Source organism: Pristiophorus japonicus, chromosome 1 (genome assembly GCF_044704955.1).
Source record: "Pristiophorus japonicus isolate sPriJap1 chromosome 1, sPriJap1.hap1, whole genome shotgun sequence".
NCBI classification, from domain to species: domain Eukaryota; kingdom Metazoa; phylum Chordata; class Chondrichthyes; family Pristiophoridae; genus Pristiophorus; species Pristiophorus japonicus.
The window spans coordinates 477,902,382-477,920,275 of NC_091977.1; the positions used below are offsets into that span (position 1 = coordinate 477,902,382).

The window sequence follows — 17,894 nt, forward strand, 5'->3', positions numbered from 1 at the left end:
AAGGTGCATGATGGAAGAGTCAGTGGTGGGAGCCGGAATGCTGTTAGTACTTTCCATTTCCTGGGACCAAATGATACTCCACGGGCTGGACCTCAGCATCTGGAGCACTGTGTCACCACAAATTGCTGGCCTGCTTCTACACCGTCACTTCCTTTGGAGAGTGGGGAAGACAGATGATGGCAGGCGTCAACGACCGCATGACATCACAAAACTGGAGCGTAGCTTGTGCCAATGATGCGATTGCTGCTGCAACCTCACCCATGGCACGTGCCACACACTCTGGAATGACACTCTTGCTGCTGGAGGCAACCTGCCTCTGAGCGGGCAAGGATGGCCTCGCTGAGGTCTTCAGATGCACTGACAATGCGTGAGGTGGCCTCTGCAACACTCGCAGCAAGTTTGTCGATGCTCTGGGGGATCCTACCCAGTGCACCCGTGAGCTCATCGTGCACCTCGAGTCCTCTCTGGACATTAATACCAAATCCAGGTCCACGTCTGCCTGTTCTTCAGCAGGGCTACTGTGCCAATTCTCCCTCCAGAGAGCTGGTCTCCGAGCTTCCCCTCCTGCTCAATGTTGTTGTCGGCCACTCCAGGAGCCTCAGAGTCCACAAACCTCTGGAAGGCGCCTTTGTCCCCAGACGCTACGACTAGTGGGCTCTGACACTCGGGCAGCAGATACTCATCCCCTCCCTCATCTCCCCCGTGGCCAGATGTAGATGACTCACAGGAAGACTGGCAGAAGACAGCTTCTCCCATGTCATCTGTAAGCAGAAAACAACAGACGTGTGGTTAGCAGGGGAGGGGGCAGGGTGATATGAGGAAGGTGGCATTGGACCTATAGATGTGAAGGGACTCGGCCACTTCTTCGGGGTCAAGGAAATCCCATCGGTCGTAAGTTCTATTCACATACCATCACTACCCGAAGGGGGCTTGCAATCACCCCTGCCCATTGTGCGAACTTGGGTGCTCATGAGGGCCGACAGTCGCTGTTCCACCGCTGTGAGCTCCGGCTGTCTGTCTCCTATTTGACGTTTCGCCTGTTTATTATGGGAGAACTTGGCCTGCAATAAAAGCAAGAAGGGTTCAGTAAGGGTCCACCTCCTCTTGTGACACATGTGCCTTCCATAGTTCAATAGCTGCCACTGTGTGGATGTGCAAATGTCTTCAGTTCAATCTGTGTGACTGTTGACTGAGCTTTTTCAAAGAGTGGGAGGAGATGAGAGGCAGGTAGCATGGCGGCTCAGGGTGATGATTGGAAAACGCATATCAACAGTGGGAGTGCGAGGAGGCTTTTGATTCGGGGACAAGAGAGTACGTGCATCCTAAATGCAGAGGGAATGGCTGCAGAAGTGAGCCTCCAGCTTTTTTTTCCCCGTGTCCTGACTCGCACCAAGTCCCAATCACCCATCACCCCAGTGCTTGCTGACCAACATTGGCTCCTGGTTAAGCAATGCCGCAATTTCAAAATTCTCATCCTTGTTTACAATTCCTTCCATGGCCTCGCTCTTCCCTATCTCTGTAATCTCTTTCAGCCTCACAACCCCACGAGATGTCTGCACTCCTCAAATTCTGCCCTCTTGAGCATCCCTGATTATAACTGTTCAACTATCGGTAGCAGTGCCTTCAGCTGCCTGGGCCTGAAGCTCTGGAACTCCTAAACCTCTCCACCTCTCTTTCCTCCTTTTTAAGACGCTGCTTAAAACCTACCTCTTTGACCAAGCTTCATTTCTTCTTATGTGGCTCGATGTCACATTTATTTGTTTTGTCTTGTAACACTGCTGTGAAGCACCTTGGGATGTTTTACTGTATTAAAGGCGCTCCTATAAATAAAAGTTGTTGTTGGATTCAACAACCCACACTATGGCCTGTAACACATTGTGAAGGGGCAGCTCCATCAAAGACTTAACATGGCAAGCCTACATAAATGTGAAGGGTACTCACCCGGAGGATCCTCGTGAGGTCGTTGAACTTGCAGCATTGTGTGTCAGTTCTGGCCACCGTGTCTGCCGCTGGCTCTGTGCAATCTCACTCCAGATTCTTGTAAATATGTTGGGCACCGGCCTTTTCCCCCCCGACCAGATGGAGTGCAGGCCACCTCTCAATGGCCTGCACTAAGGTCTCAGCAGCCGCTGGAGAGAATCGCCTAGCGTGCTGCCTGCCATCTCTCCTGTTGTGCCTGAGTGGGCTGGGTCATCTGTGCACTCGCGAAGGAAATCACTGCGCCCGGGAAAGTTGAAACATGTCTGCGCATGCACGAAATGTTTAACTTTTTTAACACCACGATTTTCGGCTTGGGCGCAAAAACTTCCTTGTGTAACGCCTGATTTTACGGCCCCTGATCATGGAATTTCATTTTGGTGAAATTTGCAGACGATGGCGCAAACTTTTTCTCGGAGGTATCGGGACCGCCCTGCCGCCATTACCGCCCCGAAATCTCACAAGCCGAAAATCTAGTGGAGAGAACAGATTCCAAGAGTAAAAAGTATGTAAAAATGAAGAGAGTAACAAAAGTAAACATTGGGGGCTGGGACAGGAGAAATTATAATGGGGAATAAGGAAATGGCCGGTACTTTAACAGATGTTTTGTATCTGTCTTCACAGTGGAAGACACAAGAAGCATACCAAAAATAGTGGAGAATCAAGGGGTTAATAAGAGTCAGGTACTTAACGTATCAGTGGAGGAATAAGTACTTGAGAAACTAATGGGACGAAAAGCCGACAAATCCCCTCGACCTGATGGCCTACATCCAAGGGTTCGAAAAGAGGTGGCTGCAGAGATGGTGGCTGCATTGGTTGTGATTTTCTAAAATTACCTAGATTCGTGAACCGTCTCTGTAACCCTGCTATTTAAAAAAAGGACGGAGATTGAAAACAGGGTGCTACAGGCCAGTTGGCCTGACAGCAGTTGTCTGCAAAATACTGGAATTCATTATCAAGGAAGTGGTGACCGACTACTTAGAAAATCATAATGGCCCAGAAATCCCGGCCTCCCCGGTTCCGTACTGAGTATGTACGGTCCCGGGAAGGCATCGCAAAAGCCGGTTTTCAGCGCACAATGCGAGTACATTCGCATGGGCAAGATTGTGCTATTTACCCATGTCTTGCCCAGCAAATGTCCTGAAACCTCTTGCGCCTGATAAAAGCAGGCGCATAGCCAACTGTTGCAGGCGTAAGAGTTTTAAAATAACATTAAACAATAAAATGTTTTTTTTTAAACACTGCCCACTGCAGTAAGTTTATTTTAAACCATAATTAAAAAGACAAAAAAAAATACATTTATTAACTTTAATTTCAATTAATTTTAATTGAGGTGTATTTTTTATTTTTTATTTAGTGGTTTTTTTTCCCATTAATAGCAATGAGAACTCGTAGATACGGAATTCTCATTGCTATTAATGAGAAAGCTGTGGAATACTGTCCCTGATTGCACCTTCTGCGTCCGAATATGGAGGACGGGAGCGTGTTTTGCAACGCGGGAAGAGAAGGCCTCCCTACCGGAATCGCAGGCTCCTCCGGGACCGCCAGGTACTTTTGTAAAAATTCTGCGGTCGGAGGCGTTCGTCCGAAAGAAGCCTCCAACCGGAATTTCAGGGCCAATATGATTCAGCAGAGTAAATATGGTTTCTTGAAAGGGAAATCGTGTTTAACAAATTTATTAGAATTTTTTGAGGATGTAACTAGCAAGGTGGATAAAGGGGAACCAGTGGATGTAGTATATTTTGGATTTCCAAAAGCCATTCGATCAGGTGCCACATAAATGATTGCTACGCAAGATAAGGACTCATGGGGTTGGGGGAATATATTAATATATTGGACAGAGGATTGGTTAACAGGCAGAAAACAGAGAGTAGGGTCGTTTTCCAATTGACAGGCTGTAACTAGTGGGGTGCCTCTAGGGTCAGTGCTTGGGTCTCCGCGATTTACAATCGATATTAATGACTTCTATGAAGGGACTGAGTGCAATGTATCCAAGTTTGCTGACAGTACAAAGCTAGGTGGGAAATTAAGCTGTGCAGAGGACACAAAAGGCCTGCAAAAAGATATAGACAGGTTAAGTGAGTGGGCAAGAAGGTGGCAGATGGAGTATAGTATGAGCAAATGTGAGGTTATTCAATTTGGTAGGAAGAATAGAAAAACAGAATATTTTTTAAATGGGGAGAAACTATTAACGGTTGGTGGTCAGAGAGATTTAGGTGTCCTCGTACAGCAAACACAGTTAGCATGCGGATACAGCAAGCAATTAGGAAGACAAAAAGCATGTTGGCCTTTATTGCAAGGGGGTTGGAGTACAAGAGTCAGGAAGTCTTGCTAAAATTGTACCGGGCTTTGGTAAGACCGCACCCTGGAGTATTGTGCACATTTTGGGCTCCTTATCTGAGGAAGGACATACTTGCCTTACTTGCAGTGCAGCGAAGGTTCATTAGATTAACCCCTGGGCTGAGAGGGTTGTCCAATGAGGAGAGATTGGGTCTGTACTCTGAAGTTTAGAAGAATGAGAGGTGATCTCATTAAAACATATAAGATACTGAGGGGGATTGACAGGGTAGATGCTAAGAGGTTGTTATCCCCTGGCTAGAAAGTCAAGAACTAGGGGTTGTAGTCTTAGGATAAAGGGCTGGCCATCGAAGACTGAGATGAGGAAGAATTTTTTCACCCAGAGGGTTGTGTATCTTTGGAATTCTCTACCACAAAGGGCTGTGGATGCTGCGTCGTTGAGTATATTCAAGGCTGAGTTTGATAGGGCTTTGGACTTGCGGGGAATCAAAGGATATGGTGATCGGATGGGGAAAGTGGAGTTGAGGTCGAAGATCAGCTGTGATCTTATTGAATGGCGGAGCAGGCTCGAAGGGCCATATGGCCTACTCCTGCTCCTAATTCTTCTGAACCTCGTGATATTAAGAACAGAAGAATTTTATACAGCTGTCTGCTCTTTCAGTATGGATCTGCAAACCTGCCTGCAACTAGTTTAAAAAGAAATGTTTTAAAATTGTTCATTCGTTGTTGGCAGTTAATTAATAATTCGTCACTATGGTCATTTTCTTGCCAACAGCCTCTGAGAATAGATTACTTCATTTTGAGGTTGAACTATTTCCCTTATCTCTCTTTCTGAAGGCAGTGATGTGCTGAGGTATAATTCTTCTGGCATCTCATCCATGTTATTCATACTTTGACATTAGATACTGACCTTGAGAAAGGAAAATTTTGCAGGGCTTTGTGGGAAGAGCGGTGGAGTCGACTAATTGAATCGTCGAATGGCCTCCTTCTATGCTGTGTGGGTTTGATTCTCGAGTTTTGGCAGGCTGTTTCACGATGGAAGAAACATCACAGCTGAGTCATATCCTGACACACTGGCCCTTTTTTAGTTGGGGTTGAGTTGTGGCGAGCTGGTGGTTGTTGGATAGCAGTCAAGAGCATGAACCCTGACTGTGTGCCGTTTATTTTTGTTCCACCTCATTACCAGCTTCGGGATGCTGAAGCTATTTCCTGTGGCACTGCAGCTTGAAATCAGTTTACTCGGCACAGACTAGGGATCATACTGAAGAAGTGAGGAAGATATGCAAAATCTGTGAACCAAAGAGGACTGGGGCTAGTATTATGGGATTTGAGCAAAGACATGGATATAATTGAAGAAAACAATCTTCGATTCCGTGTATTAAATGACAGGGTTGGTGAGCCGAAGTGGGTGGGTGATTGGGGACTTGGTGTGTTGCAGGTGACTAAGTTTTTTGGACAAGTTGGAGTTTGTATTGGGTTAGCTCGGGAAGTTTAAAAGTAACGAAAGGATGGGGTGAGGTGAGGTGAAGTCCTGCCTCCAACATGTTGCAGAGGTAGATGTAAGCAGATATACTGTTGGATAGGATGAGATTTGAAGCATTTTTAAGTATCCAGAAAGCTGAATCAAATTGGTTTTATATGTGTTCTTGGAGAACATTTCTCTTGGCGTTTGAAGCTGTGGTGCAAATAAAATCTCAACGGGATTTTTTGTGTGCAGGGCATTTTCGAGAACTATTGTGTGACCGTTACAGTAGCCGGTTTTGTTTCTGTCTTGCGACCTGTCGGTGAAGGGATTCCTGTTGAGGGATGTGGTCCTCACCTCTGAGCCTGTGGGCGAACTGAGCAGTGCCAAGACGAGTATGTTTAGCTACCGTGGCCCTGGGCTAGGAATGGGAAAGTTGGTCAGGGTTCCTGCTTTTGATCACTTTGCTGAGAGATGGCTCTGTGTGGATATTAAGTGAAGTCAGGATTGGCAACCAGTAATGCCCTCTGCAGTCGAATATCTTGCAGACATTTGCTGTCTGGGCTTGCCAAAAAGAATGCCCAGTCAGCAAGGGTGAATGATACTCATTGACCCATAACCGAGTAAAGAGGTAAGTAGTGAAGGTGATTTTTTTTTTTGGTTTAAATTAGTGATTGGAATGATCCCTGTGTTCTCAATGCTTTGTGTATTTTTATTCTTTCCCAAGGTGACACGTGGGCAGAATACGGGGAGGTGAAACTTCGACTGCCCTGATAATGTCTCCTCTGAATGTGGCCGACCAGCATTATTTGCCCATGGGATTACAAAGTGGAATCCTGGATCTGTTTAAACAAAGGGAATTCCGGTCGATCTGATGGCGCGAGGAGCGGGTGAGGAGCTGTTCGTGTGAGGGAATGGTATTTACAGGGACTGGCTTCTCAATACTGTGATGAGACTGGAAGGACTTCGCATGAAGGAGAATAATCAACAGGTGCCTTGCATACTCTGTTCTTTGTTCTGTGACTGAGTACTAGCTTGTAATTTAGAGGTTGTCACGTTTGGTCCTTGTGGCTGTAGTTGGTGACCGTAGATCATTCTAATGTCATTCGAATTTTTAGTGAAATGTTGTGGTGGATGTGTGAAATTTTCATACCCCAGCACTAGAGCACATTTTGAGTTGTATAACATGGGGGGTTACAGGTGGTGTAACAATAGGGGCAATTTGAGCTGACAAATTTAGTGTTGCATGAGAAGTTTATCACATACCGACTGTTTTTCCTACTTGTTGATCTTTTGTGGTACTGTATGGGGATTAAGTCCAAAAGTTGAAGTAGGGTTCCTGTGATTTTATTTTTATTCATTCTCGGGAGGTGGGCACTGCTGGCAAAGCTGACATTTATTGCTGATCGCTAGTTGCCCTGAGATGGCAGTGATGCCTTGTGGTGAAGATTCTCCCAAAATGTTGTTGGGTAGGGAGTTCCAAGATTTCGACCTAGTGACGAAGAAGGAACAGCGATATATGTCCAAGTCAGGATGATGTGTGGAGGGAAACTCTGAGGTGATGGTGTTCCCATGCACCTGCTACCCTTGCCACTTTAGGTGGTGGAGATTGCAGGTTTGGGAAGTCCTGTAGAAGAAGCCTTGGTGAGTTACTACAGTGCCTCCTGTAGATAATACACACTGCAACTATGGTACACTGATGGTGGAGTGGGTGGATGTTTCAGCTGGTGAATGAGCTGGAGATGATGAGGATGACTTTGTCGTGGATGGTCTTGAGCTTGAGTGTTGTTAAAGCTGCACCTATCCAGGCAAGCGGAAAGTATTGGAACAGGATATTAAGATGTACCTGTATATGTAATTCAGTCCCTGTCAAAAGTCCGAGATTTTGTCACTGTTTTTGTACATTTATATTGTATACATTCAGTCTTTGTTTTATGTATTTGTACTTTTTATTGTGGCTCGAGTAAGCCCGGTTTGTTAATCACTAAAATTTATTCGTCATTTGTTCACCAATCCTTTTTATTTATCTCCTACTTTGACAATTATCCCACACAATTTTTAAATAGTCAGTTAAATGTGGCAACTTTGTTATTCCAGAATTATAGACTAATAATACTCTCAAGCCCGTGACACTGACTGGCTTTCGGTTGTTACTCTACTCCTCACGTTCACTCTGTCCTTTATTTTACTCTGCTCCTTCGCCCTCTAACTCCTCCCTTTTTTCATATTTCTCACCCTGAGCTCCTCCCTCTCTTGCATCTCACCCCGAGCTCCTCCTCTTTCTGGATTGCTCCCCTCTTTTACATTACTTCCCGACCCCAAGCTCCTCTCCTTCTCCCTCTCACACCAAGTTCCTCTCTTCCATACATACGGATCTCTTTACTTTTCTTCCCTTGACCTGTGTTCCCCAAGCTTCTCTTTCTGCCTCTCTCATCTCTCTCTCACTGGACTTCTGCCGTCCACGTGCGACTTCTTCGCGCCGACCCGACTCAGGTGATCACGTTCAGCCGCCGCTTGTTCGCACCACACCGACAACATGACATTCGCCCACAGCACAGCTGCCACCATATGCTGTTCGCTATATATTTCTTATGATAAATAATAGGAGCTTGTAACAAAGGTAATGCAAAAATCATGGGCGACTTTAATGTTCATATAGACTGGGCAAATCAAATTGGCAAGTATAGTTTGGAGGACAAGACCATTTCCTGGAACAATACGTCATTGAATCAACCAGGGAACAGGATATTTTAGATCTTGTTTTGTGTCATGAGACAGGGTTAATTAGTAACTCATGGTAAAGGATCCTCCAGGAAAGAGTGATTATAATGTGACAGAATTTCTCATTAAGTTCTCATTGAGAGTGGCATTCTTGAGTCTTGAACTAGAGTCTTCAAGCCAATTACATAGGTATAAGGGGTGAGTTGGCTAAAATAGATTGGGAAATTAAATTAAACGGTATGACAGTAGATAAGCAGTGGCAAACATTTGAAGAAATATTCCAAAATTCTCAACGAATATACATTCCATTGAGAAATAAAAATTCCACAGGAAAAATTATCTATCCATGGCTAACTAAAGAAGTTTAAGATTCGATTAAAGAGACTTAGAATTGTCGTAAGCCTGTGGATTTGGAGAACCTTAGAATCCAGCAAAGGATGACCGAAAAATTGATTTTAAAAAGGAGAAAATAGGATATGTAAGAGCTTCTACAAGCATGTAAAAAGGTAGAGAGTAGCAACGGTAAGTGTTGGTCCCTTCGAGGCTGAGACAGGAGAAATGATATTGGGGCACAAGGAAACGGCAGAAAGTTTAAACACATTTTGTATCTGTCTTCACAGCAGAAGTCACAAAAAGCATACCAAAAATCGTGGGGAACACAGGGGCATGAGAGAGCGAGGAACTAAAAATAATTATCAGTAAGCTGTGAGGAGGACACAAGAAGTTAGAAATTAGTTTTTTGCCGAAAGCGGTATTTTTTCACCAAAAATACTGCTTTCACTCTGCTACCGCTAAGAGGCCTAAAATTCAAGCTTCATTTTATGCAGCGGTAAAAATAGGCATTGTACGGGGATTCATGGCCCAAACCATGAATTTTCTGCAACTTTACTCCGAGGCCGATACCATTGTGAGAAAAGCCTTGGAAGGGGGGAAAAACACTCCAAAAAATTGCAAAAAAACAACAAACATTCACAAGACACTTAACTATTGAATTGCTGAAAAAGCATTAATAAATAGAAACTTTAACTTACCTTTTTTGCAGGTACCTACCGCTGCTCCAAGGGCTGCATCGCAGCTTTTTACCTTTTTCTTTTTGTGATTAAATACGGGTGCGCGCTGAACCAAATTTTTGGTGAAAGCGCTATTTCGAGTCTTGCATAGCGGCAGTCCTCTCCCTAGCAGTACTTAAAAACTGCCGCCGCAAGACTTATCCGAATTTCCCGCTGGGTGGTTTTTCGCCAAAAACAGTGAAATATCGCCAAAAAAACAGGCGCAAGGTTTGTGAATTATTAACCCGAAGAGCTGCAAAGGGATATAGACAGGTTAAATGCTTTGGTGAGATCACACTTGGAGTATTGTGCAGTTTTAATCTCCTTATCTGAGGATATACTTGCCTTAGAGGCGATGCAACAAAGGTTCACTTGATTGATCCCTGGGATGAGAGGGTTGTCCTATGAGGAGAGATTGAGCAGATTGGGCCAATACTCTCTGAAGTTTAAAAGAATGAGAGATGATCCCATTGAAACATACAAGATTCTGAGGGGGATTAACAGGGTAGATGTTGAGAGGTTGTTTCCCTGGCTGGAGAGTCTAGAAACAGGGGGCATAGTCTCAGGATAACAAATAGATGCTGGATAAGCAATAAATGCTGGCCTTGCCAGCAATGTCCACATCCCAGGAGCGAATTTTAAGAAAAGGACAAGGAGTACGCCATTTAGGACTGAGATGAGGAGGAATTTCTTCACTCAGAGTTGCGAATCTCTGGAATTCTCTTCCCTGAAGGGTATTGTATATTCAAGGCTGAAATAGATAATATGTTTGGACGAGAGAGGAATCAAGGGATATAAGGATAGGGCAGGAAAGTGGAGTTGGGATCGAAGATCAACCATAATATTGAATGGTGGAGCAGGCTTGAGGGGCCGTATGGCCTACTCATGCTCCTAATTCTTGTGTTTTTATGTTCTTGTAAGCTCCTATACCCAAATTTTAAACAAAAACTATGTAACCTTGTCATGCTGCAGCACCTCCACTGGCAGGAGTGTGTAATTCCAATGTGACCAGTTTAGAAACAGAGAAAATAGGTGCAGGAGTCGGCCATTCGGCTCTTCGAGCCTGCACCACCATTCAGTATGATCATGGCTGATCAGGCAACTTCAGTACCCCGTTCCTGCTTTCTCTCCATACCCCCTGATCCCTTTTGCCGTAAGGGCCACATCAAACTCCCTTTTGAATAGATCTAATGAACTGGCCTCAACAACTTTCTGTGGTAGAGAATTCCACAGGTTCACAATTCTCTGAGTGAAGAAGTTTCTCCTCATCTCGGTCCTAAATGGCTTACTCCTTATCCTTAGACTGTAACCCCTGGTTCTGGACATTCCCAACATCGGGAACATTCTTCCTGCATCTAACCTGTCCAGTCCTGTTAGAATTTTATGTTTCTATGAGATCTCCTCTCATTCTTCTAAATTCCAGTGAATATAAGCCTAGTCGATCCAGTCTTTCTTCATATGTCAGTCCTGTCATCCCGGGAATCAGTCTGGTGAACCTTCGCAGCACTCCCTCAATAGCAAGAATGTCCTTCCTCAGATTAGGAGACCAAAACTGTGCATAATATTCAAGGTGTGGCCTCACCAAGGCCCTGCACAACTGCAGTAAGACCTCCCTGCTCCTATACTCAAATCCTCTCGCTTTGAAGGCCAACATGCCATTTGCCACCTTCACCGCCTGCTGTACCTGCATGCCAACTTAGATAGGCAGTTTCCCGAAAAGTGGACATATTTCCATTTTAACAATTGTGCGCAGATGTAAAATTTTCAGAAGGTTACTAGTCTATCTCCTGTTGCGTTGCACACAGCAAGTGGGAGACTATGGATTTTCTCTGACTTATCTTCTGCCATCTTCATGTTGCAGTTTCTCTGCCTTGTCTTGTTTTGCTCTACCTCTCTCTTTCTGCTCTTTTTCCTTTTGATTGGAAGGTGGTTGAATGTAGTGCAGCAGCGGAAGAATCCACTGACAGCTGCAGGCTGCATTTGTTGTGGGGGAAAATATGCCCATCAGCGGCTCCCCTCCAAAAACAACTTACATTTATATATTGGCCTTTTAATGTAAAAGAAAAGCCCCAAGACACTTCAGGGGTACAAAGAAACAAGTGGATGCTAAGCGAAAAGAGGGGGGCTGGAAGTGGCCAAAAGCTTGGTCGAAGTGGGTTTTAAGGAGTGCCTTAAAGGAGCAGAGAGAGGCAGGGAAAGGCTTGGGAAGCAAATTCCAGAGCGTGAGGCAGCTGCAGGTATAGCTGCCAATGGTGGCGCAAATGGAAAGAGGTGAAGCACAAGAGACCAAAGTTAGAGGAACGGTGAGTATGGATTGGGTTAAAGGGCTGGAGGAGGTTAGAGATGGGGACTGGTGAGGCCATGCATGGTTTTAAACATACAGATTGGAAATTTTAATTTTGGGGGACTGGGAGCCAATGTAGGGTGAGTGAGGAGAAGGGTTAATGTGAGAGTGGGACTTAATGCAGAGAAAACAGGCAGTAGAGTTTCTCGTGAACTAAAGTTTAGGGAAACCAGCGAGGAGTTTATCGGCATTGTTGAGTCTGGAATGTGACAAAGGCATGGATGACTGTTTGAGCGGCAGATGGACTGAGTTAGGGCAACGTTCCGGAGGTAGAAATAGGCAGTTTTATGATGGAGAGGATATGGGACCGGATGTTCTACTCAGGATCGAATAGGACACTGAGGTTCTGAACAGTCTTGAGTCTGAGATGATGGGGCAGAGGGTACAATTCGTGGCCAAAGCCCAGTGCTTAGCTGGAGGCAATCGAGGCTCATGCGAGACTGGATATCAGACAAGCACAGAGATAGTGGCTGGGTCAGGAAGGATGGTTGGGAGCATTGTTCCTTGTAAGCTGCGCAGTGCTCCAGGGACCCTGTGCAGCCAGCTTGCTGGCTTTTCAATTCGAGAAAACATACATGTGCAATATTTTGAATGACCTGTGCCCCAGGGAACATTGATTGAGAGGTAGAGTTAGATGTTGTCATCACACATTTGAAAGTTGACTTCTCAGCAGGTGATGTCATCAAGGAGGAGTGTGTAGAAGAGGGCAATGATGGATCTTTGAGATACTCCTAAAGAGATGAGGGTGAGAAGAGAAGCCATAGGTCGAGGTGCTCTGGCTACGATTGGATATGCAAGAATGGAACGAAACAAGAGCGGTTCCACTGTGCTGCACAGCAGAGGAGAGGCATTGGAGGATGATGGCGTGCTTGACCTGTCCAAGACAGGAGAAAGGCTAAGGAGGGATAATGCACCACGGTCACAGAAAATATAATTTGTAACTTTGGTTCGTGCTGCTTTGGTGCTCTTGTAGGGATGTAAAACTGATGATAGGGATTCAAATAGAAAGTGGCAGGCAAGATGGGCACAGATTTTGGAGGTAAAGAGAAAATCTTGCTTGACCAACCTTAATTAATTTTTTGAAGAGGTAATTGAGAGTAAACAATGGTGATGCAGTAAATGTAATTTATCTAGATTTTCAAAAGGCCTTCGATAAGGTACCCCATAATAGACTGATGAACAAGGTCAGAGAATGCGGAGTCAGGGGACAAGTAGCAGAATGGATCGCTAGCTGGCTTCGAGACAAAGCAGAGAGCGGGAGCAAAGGGTAGCTATTCACATTGGCAGAAGGTGGGTAGTGGTGTTCCACAAGGATCAGTGCTGGGATCATTGCTATTCGCAATTTACATTAACGATTTCGACTTTGGAATCAAAAAAACACATTCTAAATTTGCGGGTGACACCAAATTGGGCGGGGGGGGAGTGGGGGTGGGAATAGTCGATACTGAGGAGGACTGCAACAAAATACAGGAGGACATTAATAAACTTGCAGAATGGGTAAATAATTGGCAAATGAAGTTTAACTCTGATAAATGTGAGGTAGTATATTTTGGTAGGAAGAATAAGGAGGTCACTTATTACTTGGAAGGTGCAAGTCTAGGTGGGGTAGTGGGGAAAAAAGGGATCTTGTACTCCAATCATTAAAAGTTGCGCCACAGGTTGGCAAGGCCATAAAAAAGCAAACCAAGCACTCTGGTTTATTTCGAGAGGGACAAAATTGAAAAGTAGGGAAGTTATGTGAAACCTGTATTGGACCTTAGTTAGACCACGCTTGGAGTACTGTGTGCAGTTCTGGTTGCCGTACTATATAAAGGATATAGAGGCACTGGAGAGGGTGCAGAGAAGACTTACAAGGATGATACCAGAAATGCGAGGGTATAGATATCCGGAAAGGATGAACAGGCTGGGTCTCTTTTCTCTTGAAAAAGGCCAAGGGATGACCTAATAGAAGTCTTTAAAATTATGAAAGGTTTTGAGAGTGTGGATATAGAGAGAATGTTTCCACTTGTGGGGAAGAGCATAACTCGAGACCATCAATATAAGATAGTCACCAAGAAATCCAATGGAGAATTCAGAAGAAACTTCTTTACCCAAAGAATGGTGAGAATATGGAACTAGTTACCACAGGGAGTGGTTGAAGCAAATTGTATAGATGCATTTAAGGGGAGGTGGGAAGGAGAAGGGAATAGAGGATTACACTGATGCATTTAGATGAGGAAAGACTGGAGGAGGCTCGAGTGGAGCATAAACGCCAGCATAGACTGTTGGGTCGAATGGCCTGTTTCTCTGCTGTATATCCGATGTAACAATACTTTCAAGGACTTTGGAAAGGGTGGTTGGATTTGGGCTGCCAGTTTGCAAGGACAGAGAGGTCATGGGTGTGTTTCTTGAAGGGAAGGTTAAATAGTTTTCAAAAGAAGTTGGACAGTGTCTGGAGAGAGGGAACCATTTAACAATGACGGCCAGCAAGGGAAGTTGGGAAGTCATATTTGTGGTATTGGAGTTAAGGGAGCAGGAGGTGGGCCTCGTGGATGACATGAGCTCGCCAAGAGAATGGGGGAGTGGGAGAATGGAGAAAGCTGGAGTTCAAAGCAAGGGTGGGGGTTGCCGAGCTGTTGGTCAAGGGGAAGGCATAGAGGCAGCTGAAGAGTTTGCCCCAAACTTAAAAACAAAGGAATCCATGAGCTCCTTGTTTGTTAGAATTGAGGGTGGAGGAGGCTGGGAAGAGAGGTTTGAGGTAGTTGGAGGAAGGAGGCGAGGGGTTATCGTTCATCTCCAGGATGATGTAAGAGTGGTGGGCAGTTACTCCTTTACCTTTCCATTATCCATTGCCCCTCCTATCACATCCTCACTTCCATGACTGCCTCACCTTTTTGACTCCTTTATCCTTCCCTGTTGCTCACCTTGCTCTAACCCTCCAGCTATTCCCTTATTCTCACTTGCATCCCTTACGATCAGGTGGCAGGATGCCAGAGGCACCCTCTGCTTCCCCTCCTGCCCTGTGGTCCTCTCTGTTTCCCATCAAGACTTTGAATACATTCGAATTTCAACTTCCTTTTGAAAAGAAAAAGAATATATAGCGTCTTTCACGACCACTGGAGGTCCCAAAACGCTTTACAGCCAATTAAGTACTTTTTATTTGAAGTGTAGTCACTGTTGTAATGTAGGAAACGTAGTAGCCAATTTGCGCACAGCAAGCGTCCACAAACAGCAATGTGATGATGACCAGATAATCGATTTTAATAATGTTGATTGAGGGATAAATATTAGCTCGGGCATAGTGGAGAGCTCCCCTGCTCTTCTTCGGAATAGTGCCATAGGATCTAGTGCAGATGGGGCCTCGGTTTAACATCTCGTATGAAAGACGGCACCTCTAACAGTGCAGCACTCCCTCAGCATTGCATTCGAGTGTCAGCCTGGATTTTTGAGCTCAAGTCTCTGGAGTGGGACTTGAACCCACACCCACGACTCTGAGGCGAGGGTGCTACCAACTGAACTACAGCTGACACTGTTAATGTAATTTTAAAGATTCGAATGAAGAAGGAAACTGTTTGTCTACCTTTTCTTTGTTTCTCTCTTTCCACTATACCACCTCATAGATGTTGGAAAGTAACATCTCCGACTCGGGTGCAAGCCTTTAGCATTGATCTTTACGAATCTGTCAACAAAACACATCTTGGGTAATTGATTGGCTTCAAAATGCAACTTCTTAAAATTTAAATAACATTACCTAACATTTTTTGTGGTACACATCAATTATCTAGATTTGAATATAGGGAGTATGATTAAGAAGTTTGCAGAAGACACTAAAATTGGCTGTGTGGTTGATAATGAAGAGGAAAGTCATGGACTGCAGGAGGATATCCATCTACTGGTCAAGTGGGCAGAAAAGTGGCAAATAGAATTTAATTCAGAGAGGTGTGAGGTAATGCACTTGGGGAGGGCTAATAAAGAAAGGGTATACATATTAAGCGATAGGCCACTTAATAGTGTAGATGAACAAAGGGACCTTGGCGTGCTTGTCCACAGATCCCTGAAAGTAGCAGGCCAGGTGGATAAGGCACTCGGAATGCTTGCCTTTATTGGCCGAGGCACAGAATACAAGAGCAGGGAGGTTATGATTAAAATGTATAATGCACTGGTTAGGCCACAGCTGGAATACTGCGTGCAGTTCTGGTCGCCATATTGTAGGAAGAACGTGATTGCACTCGAGAGGGTACAGAGGAGATTTACTTGGATGCTGCCTGGAATGGAGAATCTTCGCTATGAGAACAGATTGGATAGGCTGGGTTTGTTCTTCTTGGAACAAAGGAGGCTGAGGGGAAACCTCATTGAGGTGTATAAAATTTGAGGGGCCTGGGGAAAATGGATAGAAAGGGCCTATTTCCTTTGGTGGAGGGGCCAATTACAAGGGGGCATAGGTTTAAGGTGGTTGGTGGAAGGTTTTGAGGGGGGAGCTTCTTCATGCAGAGGGTTCTGGAGGTCTGGAAGGGTGGTGAAGGCAGAAACCCTCACCACATTTAAAAGGTGCTTGGATGGGCAATTGAAGTGCCATAACCTGCAGGGTTATGGACCTGGAGCTGGTAAGTGGGATTAGACTGGATAACCTTGTTGGCTGGCGCAGACATGATGAAAAATACATCATGGAATCTAATACGGCCAGAGTGATCTCCTGGACTAGTTTTGATTGCCTGGATGGTTCGGAAAGGAATTTTCCCAGATATTTTCCCCAATTATCCTGAGTTTTCATCTCTTTTTTTTTTGCCTCTCCCAGAGCTGACATGGCTCCCGGTGGGGTGGAGTGCAAAATGTTGCGATACATGGGGTATCGCAATTATGTAGGACAGACTGGTTGGGCCGGTTGCTCTTTACCTGTCCGCTGTTGTTCATTGTTCATAGGTTTATATGTAACCTTCAGGGCTGCTGACCGAGGACCGTGTGGCTTTTTGTCAGCCGGCGCGGACACGATGGGCCGAAATGGCCTCCTTCTGCACTGTAAATTTCTATGTTTCTAAAGAGAGACATTCACCCTTCATCCCAGATTACAACAGGCACTGCCATTTGTTTCTCTCAGCCATGCAAAGTGACCTTTTTTTTGAAAAATAAATGTTTTGAGATGAATTTTACCTCGGGGAAAACTTTTGAATTTTGTTCTCTTGCTTCTCTTGAAATAACTCTGAAAAACCTTTTGAGCAGAAACTACTAGATTTCAAGAAAAAAAAAATCCTCAGGACAGCTGACTGGTATTGACACATCCTGGAAGAATTAGATTTTTAAAAATTCATTCTTGGGTTATGGGCCTCACTGGCAAGACTGTCATTTATTGCCCGAGAAATTGGTGCTGGGCCTCCTTATAGAATTATTGATAGTGGTTTGATACAAATGATTGGCTTGCTAGGGCACTTCAGAGTGCAGTTAAGAATCAACCACACTGATGTGGGATGGGAGTCACATAGGCTAGATGGGGCAAGAATGGCGTGTTTCCTTCCCTTAAGGGACATTTGTGAACCAATTGAGTTTGTATGCCAACCCAAGAGATTCATGGTCATTTTTGCTGATAGTCCAATAATGTAACAATTATGTTGCTGTATCCTACACAGATGCACTGCACATCTTCAGATTGCATCGTCACAGAAGGAGGCCATTCAGCCCATCGTGTCTTGGCCAGCTGAAATAGAGCTGTGCAGCCTTCTAACACTTCTAACAGAATTCATAAGAACATAAGAATTTGGAACAGGAGTAGGCCATCTAGCCCCTCGAGCCTGCTCCGCCATTCAAAAAGATCATGGCTGATCTGGCCGTGGACTCAGCTCCACTTACCCGCCCGCTCCCCATACCCCTTAATTCCCTTATTGGTTAAAAATTTATCTATCTGTGATTTGAACAGAATTCTCGAAATCCGTTTCTTTATTCCTTATTTTGGAAAATCTGACGACAACAAACAAAAAAAGCGCAGGCAGTGGAAAGAGCGTGCGGCAAACCAGTCCCACCCACCCCTTCCCTCAACGACTATCTGTCCCACCTGTGACAGGGACTGTGGTTC

The 17,894-nt window shown here is 44.9% G+C and overlaps 1 long non-coding RNA gene across 1 annotated transcript in view; it reads right to left on the reverse strand.

Moving 5' to 3' along the window:
* Positions 1–17,894, reverse strand: part of LOC139276619 (uncharacterized) — a 73,707-nt gene that overhangs the window by 23,337 nt on the left and 32,476 nt on the right. Inside the window, exon 2 of the long non-coding RNA XR_011595961.1 lies at positions 15,411–15,509. This is a non-coding gene — a long non-coding RNA (uncharacterized lncRNA). The remainder of the gene's footprint in view (positions 1–15,410; positions 15,510–17,894) is intronic.